This window comes from Macaca fascicularis, chromosome 16 (genome assembly GCF_037993035.2).
Source record: "Macaca fascicularis isolate 582-1 chromosome 16, T2T-MFA8v1.1".
Taxonomy (NCBI): Eukaryota; Metazoa; Chordata; class Mammalia; order Primates; family Cercopithecidae; genus Macaca; species Macaca fascicularis.
Genome location: NC_088390.1, coordinates 1,825,997 through 1,835,935, shown reverse-complemented (window position 1 = coordinate 1,835,935; position 9,939 = coordinate 1,825,997). Strand labels below are relative to the sequence as shown.

Here is a 9,939-nt window from a genome sequence, read left to right as displayed (position 1 = left end):
TTTTTTTTTTTTGAGACCGAGTCTCGCTCTGTCGCCCAGACTCGAGTGCAGTGGCGCGATCTCGGCTCACTGCAAGCTCCGCCTCCCGGGTTCACGCCATTCTCCTGCCTCAGCCTCCTGAGTAGCTGGGACTACAGGTGCCCGCCACCACGCCCGGCTAATTTCTTTTTGTATTTTTAGTAGAGACGCGGTTTCACCGTGTTAGCCAGGATGGTCTCGATCTCCTGACCTCGTGATCCGCCCGCCTCGGCCTCCCAAAGTGCTGGGATTACAGGCTTGAGCCACCGCGCCCGGCCCTTTTTTTTTTTTTTTTTTTTTTGAGACGGAGTCTCACTCTGTTGCCCAGGCTGGAGTGCGATTGCACTATCTTGGCTCACTGCAAGCTCCGCCTCCCAGGTTCGAGCAATTCTCCTGCCTCAGCCTCCCAAGTGCCTGGGATTACAGGCGCTTGGCTAACTTTTGTATTTTTAGTGGAGACGGGGTTTCACGTGTTGACCAGGCTGGTCTTGAATTCCTGACCTCAGATGATCCACCTGCCTCAGCCTCCCAAAGTGCTGGAATTACAGGCGTGAGTCACCGTGCCCGGCCCTTTAGGGCATAATTCTAATTCAGTAGTCTGGAGTGAGACCCAGGCATCTAAATTTTTAACAAGTACCCCAGGCAATTCTGATGCAGCGAACTTCAGGCTACATCTTCAGAAGTCAAGTCTGTAACAGCTTTCTTCTCTTCCGAATTTCCCTCTCACTGCCCCGGGTAAGCGTTTTCCCTGGATCCCAATGCAAGCACCTTTGGGCTTTGGAGAATCTCAGACCAAATTAGCCACTCCCCTTGGCCAACCTCAGTATTGGGTTTCCAGGAGGTCATGTCTTGGATAGTCACGGACAGAGGCTGCAGCTGCCCGAGCAGTCAGCCCATGTTGAGTGTGGCCAGTTCTTGCTAGTCTGGCAGGGAGAAAAGTAAAGGAAGCTCCACCATTTAGTGCACCAACTGCGGACCAGTGTGGCAGGTACTATGCTAGGTGTTTTCTAATTAAATTTGTTTTTCGTCTTTTTTCTTTTTTTTGAGATGGAGTCACATTCTGTCACCTAGGCTGGAGTGCAGTGGCGCTATCTTGGCTCACTGCAACCTCTGCATCGGCCTCCTGAGTAGCTGGGACCACAGATGTGCACCACCACACCTGGCTAATTTTTTGTATTTTGGGTAGAGCTAGGGTTTCACCATGTTGCCCAGGCTGGTCTCAAACTCCTGAGCTCAAGCAGTCTGCCTGCCTCAGCCTCCCAAAGTGCTATGATTATAGGTGTGAGCCACCTCGCTGGGCCATTTTTTATTTTTTATTTATTTTTTTAAGAGACAGGGTCTTGCCATGTTGCCCAGGCTGGTCTTGAACTCCTGGGCTCAAAGTGATCCACCTGCTTCGGCCTCCCAAAGTGCTGGGATTACAGGTATGAGCCACCGCACCTGGCCAAATTTTGAATTTTTAAAAAATTTTTAATTGGTGAAATCCCTACAACAAACCTTGAATTCCTTATTCACCGTATGTTGTAGATGAGGGAAAATTATCTGTAACAATTTCACAGCTAGTAAGAGCTGGAATTTGAATCTAAGTGTGTCTAACTCAGTAGTTCTCAGCTGGAGGAGATTTTGGCCCCTAGGAGACATTTGGTAACGTCTGGAGATACTTTTGGCTGTCAAAACTGGGAGCTGGGGATGGGTGATGTTGCCACTGACATCTAGGACAGAGGCCAGGGACCACGTAAATGTCCTACTGTGCACCCAGTAGCCCTCCCACAAGAAATTATTCTACTTCAAACGCCAGTGGGTGCTGAGGTGGAGAAACCCTGGACTCAAAGCCTGTGCTTCTGGCCTTGGGGGTGGGGTCAGTGTTCAGAACAAAATGGAAAAGGGTCACCCCAAGGGCCGTGAGCGGGAAAGGGATGGGATTTCTATGCTGGGGATAATGGAGAATAAGGGCCGCTGGTGAGGCTTCGTTTTCTTCCACGTTTGGCCAGGGCCCTGCTCAATTTCTCCCTGCCTTGCCAAGTCAGTCCTTAGAACTTCACACTAAGCTTGTCCTGGAGTGACCCTGACTCCCAACGCAGGATCGGGGCAAAATATTTACCTGGGTATTCCTGCAGCACTTCCCAGCCAAAGATGCTGGCTTTTGGGGCCAACATGTCCCACCTGCAGCCCTTGAGCAATTAGGACCCTTGCTGTGGGGGGTGGCCATGTGGGCAGGGCACTGCTGAAAGCCAAAAATGGAGTGGCCCAGGGACCAGGTGGCAGCTGAGAACAGTTAGAAGTGGAGTGAATGTGGCAGGGCACAGTGGCTTACACCTGTAATCCCAGCACTTTGGGAGGCTAAGGCAGGTGGATCACCTGAGGTCAGGAGTTCGAGACCAGCCTGGCCAACATGGTGAAACCCTATCTCTACTAAAAATACAAAAATTAGCCGGGAGTGGTGGTGTGTGCCTGTAGTCCCAGCTACTCGGGAGGCTGAAGGAGGAGAATCGCTTGAACCCGGGAGGTGGAGGTTGCAGTGAGCCGAGATAGCGTCACTGCACTCCAGCCTGGGCAACAGAACGAGACTGTCTCAAAAATAATAATAATAGGCCGGGCGCGGTGGCTCAAGCCTGTAATCCCAGTACTTTGGGAGGCCGAGGCGGGTGGATGACGAAGTCAGGAGATCGAGACCATCCTGGCTAACATGGTGAAACCCTGTCTCTACTAAAAATACAAAAAACTAGCCGGGCGTGGTGGCGGGCGCCTGTAGTCCCAGCTACTCGGAGGCTGAGGCAGAATGGCGTAAACCCGGGAGGCGGAGCTTGCAGTGAGCCGAGATCGCGCCACTGCACTCCAGCCTGGGTGACACAGCGAGACTCCGTCTCAAAAAAAAAAAAAAAAATAATAATAATAATAATAATAAAATAGGCCGGGCGCGGTGGCTCACGCCTGTAATCCCAGCACTTTGGAAGGCCAAGGTGGGTGGATCACGAGATCAGGAGATCGAGACCATCCTGGCTAACACGGTGAAACCCCGTCTCTACTAAAAATACAAAAAAATTAGCCGGGCGTGGTGGCGGGCACCGGTAGTCCCAGCTACTTGGGGCCGGGCGTGGTGGCGGGCACCTGTAGTCCCAGCTACTTGGGAGACTGAGGCAGGAGAATGGCGTGAACCCAGGAGGTGGAGCTTGCAGTGAGCCGAGATTGCGCCACTGCACTCCAGCCTGGGCGACAGAGCGAGACTCCGTCTCTAAATAAATAAATAAATAAAATAAGTGGAGTAAATGGGCAAAACCAGGAAGATCCTATCAGCCCACGGAGGAATAGGGCAACTTGAGTAGGAAGTAGGGGGCGGCTGGCCTGGGAAACAGCGTTCTGAACTGCAAGTTTGCTTCCCATAGCCATTCCTCCTCCCCAGGCTTGGTCCTCGGGTTCACTATACCCTCCCCGGTGCCAGCCACCATTCTGGACCTCCCCAATACTGGCCTCCCCCTAGACCAGGGAGGATCTAGACCAGAGAGTCTGAATTGACTATGCTAACAGGAAATACCTCTTTCCAAGCCCAGAGCCTCTGAAGAACTAAGGAGTAGAGCGGGGTTCGGGTTGGGGTTGGGGGTAGACAGTCTTGGAGTGATAGGGGAAAAGAAAGATCATACAATCACATCCCCCATGTTCTTTCCTTCACCACCCATGGGGGTGGATAGGGGGATGGAGGAGGGTAAGCAAGGAGGAGGATGTGGTAACAGCTGATTCGTCCCCTGAGGTCACACTTTCCAACAATCAGCTGTTACTGGGGCGCAAGGCAGGAAGTTTCCTTAAAGGCGCAATGTCCTGAACGCAGGCTCAGAATTCTGGAGCTCCAAGGAACTTTATCAATTACCTGATGGAGAGCGTATTTAACAGAGGGAAGGATCTCACCCTCCAGGCTCGTCTCTCCTGCTCAGTTACTCTCAGCCCTTATTTGGAGCTGAAGGAAAAGGCATGGATTTCAGTCTACATGTTCCTCTTTCTGGGGCTTGCGCGGAGTGATAAGGTGGGGTAGGCTTGCCCCTTTAAAAAAGCCGACCAACAGCTTTTGCCAAGTCATTGGGTTCATTTCAGTTTTTGCCCATCCCCCGCTCATCGAGACTCTGATTGGCCCCTGGGGAAGGAGCAGTCTGCTCATTGGTCTCCACCTTCGAAATCTCTTCCCTAAGTAGGCCTGAGTCAGTGAAGAGCTTTGGAGGGCGGGACTGAATGGGGGTTAATCAGAGGATGCGATTGCTGACCATTTGCACTTTGGCATGGCCCATCCCCTAATTTCTGACCAGAAGCCCTCCCTGTACCCGAAGGTGAGGACTGTGCTATGAATCTATTGTTAGAAAGCTACCTCTTGGGAGGCTCTGGGGGCTCTTCTGGGACTGGGAAGAGACATCCCAGAAAAAAGCCTCCTCTGGTTAGGAAGGGCCCCCAGGAGGAGTGGGCTGGGTCTCTCCAGTGAAAGCTGGGCTGGGCGAGGTGAGCATCCTCCCTCCTCCAAAAGGCCTCGATAGCTCTCCAGCGGCAGCCTCTGCTACCCTGGGGGCTGACGCTCTGTCCACTCCTGCTCCTTGGTCCGCGCCACCTTTCCTTAAAGAGCTATAGCGTCCCGCCGAGGCCGGCCAGTCAGTTTGGGAGATGTCTAAAAGAAGCACTCACGGCTCCAACAAGGAGGGGCTGTCGCCCTTTAAGGACTTCCCTGGGCCGGATTCCGAGCTCAGTTTAAAAATGCCAACTCACAGAGCGCACTGGGTTCTGGGAAGGAGGGTGTCGGGCTGAGAACTACACGGACCAGCATGCATTGCAAACGCAGACGCCGTGACTTTCGCCTGCTCTTTAGGACTCTCGTTTGACGTAGCGCTTTTCTAAGCGGGTCGCTGACGCGAAGGGCTGGGCCACGCCTTTCCGTCTACTGGCCGGCTCGTGAGTGGGTGGGCGGGGCTTGGTGCAATTCCGCCCGGCAAAAGGGTGGCCTCCTTGCCAATCAGAGCCAGGGCGCCTGGAGAGGCGGGACCAGGGCGAGGCCCCGGCGCCCCGGGTGGGCGTGGCCACGTTGCCCAGCAGTGGGCGGTGATTGGCCCCGGGCGGTGCATTCGCAGCTCGTGCGTCACGACGCCGCCAGCTGATCGGAGCCTGGAGCCGGTGTGTGCTGGGCGCCGTGAAGAGACAGCGCCGCCGGCCGTGGGGAGAGGACGCAGTGATTTGCTCACCTCTGCGCAGCAACCCCCACACCCAGCACCAGGTGGGTGTGAGCTGGCCATCCGGTCACGCAGCGGGAAACCGCGGTAACGGGATGGAGGGTGAAAGTGGGGTCCGGGCGGCCACACCCTGCCCTTCCGGGGAGGAGAGAGGGGGCGGCGGGGGCAGGGGCGCTTCGGGAAGAGGGGCCTGGACTGGCCGGGTTAGTGTGTCAGGAGCTCTGAGGAAAGAGTCCGGGACGGGAGTCGTGGCGGAAGGGCTGGCGGAGTGGCGGGGTTGGGGGAGCCGAGGGGCCGGAGGGCCGGGGGCGGCTCACCCGGCGGCCCGCGGTCTGAGGATACAGGGGCCGGCCATCTAGCCTGGGGAGGTTCTGGACCCCTCGAGCGGGCGGCGGGGAGGTGCTTTGCCTCTGTCATCGTTCACTGGGTCAGAGCCAGTTCAGCGCCAGTTCAGCTCCCTGGCAGGGAAGGGGTCGCTGGGCGGGCCGGCCCCTCCTCTCGTTCCCTCCAGGGGATGTTATGTAAGGGGGGAGGGGAGAGGAGTAGGGGGCGGCGGTGCCGGGGCCTTATGCAACCCAAAGGTTAGGGTTTCACCGCGGTTGGGCGGGGGAAAGAGGGCAAGAGGAGGGCTTGGAAACTCTAACCCCCCCTCCCCAGACTAACTGGCCGTCTTGGGCCGAGAGAAGGTCACCTCTGCACCTCCCCCCAGCCTGTCCGGTTGTGAGGCCCCTAGCCCAGGCCTGGCCCTGACTGCCTGGGAAGCCGGCTGGCTGGGTGGGGCGCCTGGGTTAGTCATCACTGGGCTCCCTCTCTCCCCACCTCCCGGCCAACTCTTGGCCCCTCCCCATGGCCTCCGGCGAGGCTGTCGCCCCCACCTCCCTCCGGCCCTGGTTCCAGCCTCCAACTCCTTTGGCCTGTCATCCTGGCTGTCAGACTGGGCTAGGAGTTGTCAGAGTGCCAGAGGGTTGATGGAGCAGCTGGTCAGAGGGTCAGTGCCCTGGGCCCACCCCGCCCTGCAGCCAAGGGCACCTGCTTGGCATAGACTCTCAGCAGCTGCTGACTCCTCTGAGTTGAACAGAGCTATCTCAGACAGAGGAAGGTCGGACGGAGTTGGACTGGTCACCCAGGGGAAGGAAGATACACAAAGTTCATGCCTCCCAAGAGGGTTTCGGAATTTGAACCGCACCCCGTATCCGCCAATCTTTCTTACCCTCTGAGTATAGAAATTCCAAGGCAAGACCGCCTTGGCCCCTCAGCCTGGCGTGGGCCATGCCCTTGGACTGAGTGTCAGCAGAGACCCGCCCTCCCCAGCTCACATCCCCCGAGCCTGCCACGCCCCCAGCCCCCTCCCTGGGCCATGCTGCAGGGCCCGGCTTTTCCTGCTGATTCATGCGTTGGAACTGTGGGGGCGGGGCTTGGAACTTGGAACAAAGTTCAGACATGGAGGGGCCGGCAGACAGCCTGGAATTCATACCAGATGTACCCGGAATGCGCAAGCGGAATGCCTGGCATCCGAGAGTCCTGGGGAAGCTGCCCAGCCACCCTGCTCATACCTCCCTCCCCTCCAGCCTGTGGTCCCCTGCCCGCCCCTCACAGCCCCAGCCACCCTGCCCACACCTCCCTCCTCTCCAGCCTGTGGTCCCCTGTCCGCCCCTCACAGCCCCGGGGCCTCTGCTGACCTTCTTTCAAACGCTAGGCCTCCTCCCTTCCTCACTCTTCCCCAATCCAGGCCCCCAGAACTCTCCTTCCAGCTGAACTCCCTGGGAACAAGTCATTTGGGCTGATGACTGAACTCATATTTCTGGACCTGAGGTACCACACTTCTAGTACCTGCGTGCTGGTGGGGTGTGTCCAGGGTCTCGGGCTCTGCCCTGTCTGAATGCTGAGGAGGCTGGGCCCCCGGGGGCTGCTAGGGCAGGGGTGGCTGAGAGCAGGACTGGGTTTCTCTAGACTCCAGTTCTGGAAAGAAGAGTAAGGGAAGTCTGTTTACAGCTGCCTCTTGCTGCTCACTGAGGCTAACAGCTTCTGCAGGCCCACATCAGAGCTGCAACCCTTCATTAGAATCTCAAAGGTCTACCGGGGCAGGACCCTGATGGCCAGTGAGTGGGTCAGCGTGGCAGCAACATGCCCTGCTCAGATCTTTCCCATTTTCCCTCCCTTTCCCCTAGGAGCCTGTTCCTCTCACACCCTCACCTGGCTGAGCCGCAGTAGTTCTTCAGTGGCAAGCTTTATGTCCTGACCCAGCTAAAGCTGCCAGTTGAAGAACTGTTGCCCTCTGCCCCTGGCTTCGAGGAGGAGGAGGAGCTGCTTTCCCCATCATCTGGAAGGTGACAGAAGTGGGCTGGGAAGGTCGGAACAGCAGGGTTGATGATACGTTTTGGGAAAGCTGGAGAGCCTTTGCCCAGATTGGCCCAGCAAGGAGCGGTTTTAGATTAGAGACACTGGCTGAATTGAGGAGTAGAAGGCTCAAACAAGCCCAGGTTAGTTGGTCTTTGTGTGACAGTGGGAAGAAGTGGAGAGAACACTCTGTCTCCCCAACTTCCTTCTTGACCCTCCTTCCGTGTCTCTCATTCTTCCCCACTGGCCTTTCCAGATGAGGTCCGAAAGTAAGTTCACTCTTCCAGGAAAAGTGACACTGAACCTGGTGTGAGGATCATCCCTCTGCTCTTATTTTTCCCTGCATTTCCTTAGGCTGGCCCAGACTCTCGATTCCTGGCCGCTTACCTGTGTCTGAGACCCTTAGGCCTCCTGTCTCAGTTTCTCCACCTGTGAGATGGGCAGCCAGACAGATGAGTGTACGTGAGGGAGTCAGAAGCCCACCTGGGCTCTCGCGCCGCTGTGGGTGGGAACACACACTTTTCACATAAGCTGTTGTCCCTCCCCCATCCCTGACACCATCACCCAGGAGCTGGGCGGGGTAATGGGAAGCTGGAGGAGGGGGTTAGAGTTAGACCAATGCAAGGAGCTAGGAGGAGCTCGCCTCTCCACGATGTCCCCCCATGCAAGGGTGGCCCAAGGCTTCCCCTGATATCCAAAGCAGGACAGCAGCCCCTTGGTGGGATTCTAACTGCCGCTGCCCTGTTTCTTTCCTCACTTTGCTTTCCAAGGTGGTGTGTGATCCCCAGCTCAGGCCTGTGCAGACGGGAAATTCTCCCCTGCAGCAAGCAGGGGAGGTGGGTTGTGGGATGTGACCTCCTTCTGGATATCAGGCAGTGTAAACCTGCCCCCTCCAGCCCTGATCCATTCTCACCCAGCGGCTACAGGAAGCTGTCTGTTCGATTTGGTGGGAGGAGATGTGCAGGGAGCTGTATCTTATCCTCCGCTTGTGAAAAACTCAAGGATGTGGAGAAGAGTAGACTGTGGAACCCTGCCCTTCTGCAGCCAAGCTGAGTGGGACAGTGGTAGAGAGGAGGGGATAGACGCATAGGCTGCAACAAAGGTCACTCTGTTCCTGGACACTGCCTCCGTCCTTTCTTCTTGCTTCACTGGCCACAGCGTCTCCCTCCAGCCCTCGCATGTGCCTCTGCCATCTTCACCCATCATGGAGCAGAGGTGAGGAAAGGGAGCCTGGAAATGCGGAGACCAGTGAAGGACCAGGCCTGGAGAGCACAGGGTCCTACCTGGGCATCCAACAGAGGAGCCCATAAAGGCCAGGAGCACCCCAAAAGGAGGGAGGACAGCCAGCCTCCATCGACGGCAAGCCTCCAGCCCTCTCCTCCTTTGATCGCCATTTCTCTCCAGGCTTTCTGCCTCCAAGATGTGGCACCATAGTGCAGTGCCCTGTGGCTTCACCGCCCTACTTCCACCTCCGCCCAGCCTGTAATGTGTATGTAAGCAGCCTCAAGGACCAAGAGCCATCTGCGAAAGGACATACACAGGAAATTCATAAAAGAAATCGGAATGGATAAAACCATGAAAAAAATGTATGCTTCATTAGTAATTAAAGGCAAATAGAGCTGAAAGCATTTTTCCCTTAGCAAACCATAATAGAAAAAAATAAGACCTAATATTGGCAAAGAGACTATTGAAATGACATTGCCATATATAGCGCGTGGGAGTATACATCGTATACATCGGTGCAGGCTTCCTGGATGGCGGTTGGGTAATATGTGTCATGTAGCCTAAAAGCTCCACGTCCTTTGACCTATGAATTCTATCTTTGGGAATTTATCCTAAGAAAATAATTAAGGATTTAGTTAGTGATAAGATGTTCATCCTAGGTTTGCAATGGAGAAAAATGGGAAGCAATGGTTTGGTTGGGAATTCATTCCTTTTCTGCTGTAATGAAAGTTTGCAGTAGGGGATTTTGCTTAGGGAAATTATTGTATCTCCATCCAGATGGTGGGGTACTGCACAGACATTAAAAGTCATGTAAAAGAACATCTGACTGAAAGAAAAATACTCCTTGAATATTAAAAGGTTGTAAAAATAGTGCATGTTATGTGATCTCAATTTTGTCTTTTAAAGTATGGGTGTATACTTGTATACGTAGAGCAGATAAAAAAGACGAAAGGCATGCTAAAAAATGTTTAGTGGTTATCTTTGGATGGTGGAACAAAGTCACTGAAATTTTCATCTTTAGTTTTTCTGTAATTTCCAAATTTTCTACATTAATTGTGTATTGCTTTCCTATAATAAATATAATTTAAGAGATTGGTGTTATTATTTAAACCTTTGGAGAAGTGGGGGTAGAAGAATGAAGGGAAGACCTCAGCTTTTTGGT

At 54.7% G+C, this 9,939-nt stretch overlaps 1 non-coding gene across 6 annotated transcripts; it reads left to right on the top strand.

Annotated features, from left to right (window-relative positions):
- The first annotated feature begins 4,221 nt into the window (after positions 1-4,221).
- On the top strand, positions 4,222-9,867 carry LOC102114787 (uncharacterized). 6 transcript variants are annotated; one of them, XR_012425101.1, is made up of 5 exons: positions 4,222-4,331; positions 5,118-5,260; positions 6,946-7,028; positions 7,385-7,543; positions 8,471-9,867. It is a non-coding gene; the product is annotated as an uncharacterized protein (transcript). The 6 variants fall into 6 exon arrangements; XR_010582102.1 differs by having other exon boundaries at positions 8,324-9,867; XR_012425099.1 differs by having other exon boundaries at positions 7,385-7,696.
- The last annotated feature ends 72 nt before the right edge of the window (positions 9,868-9,939 follow it).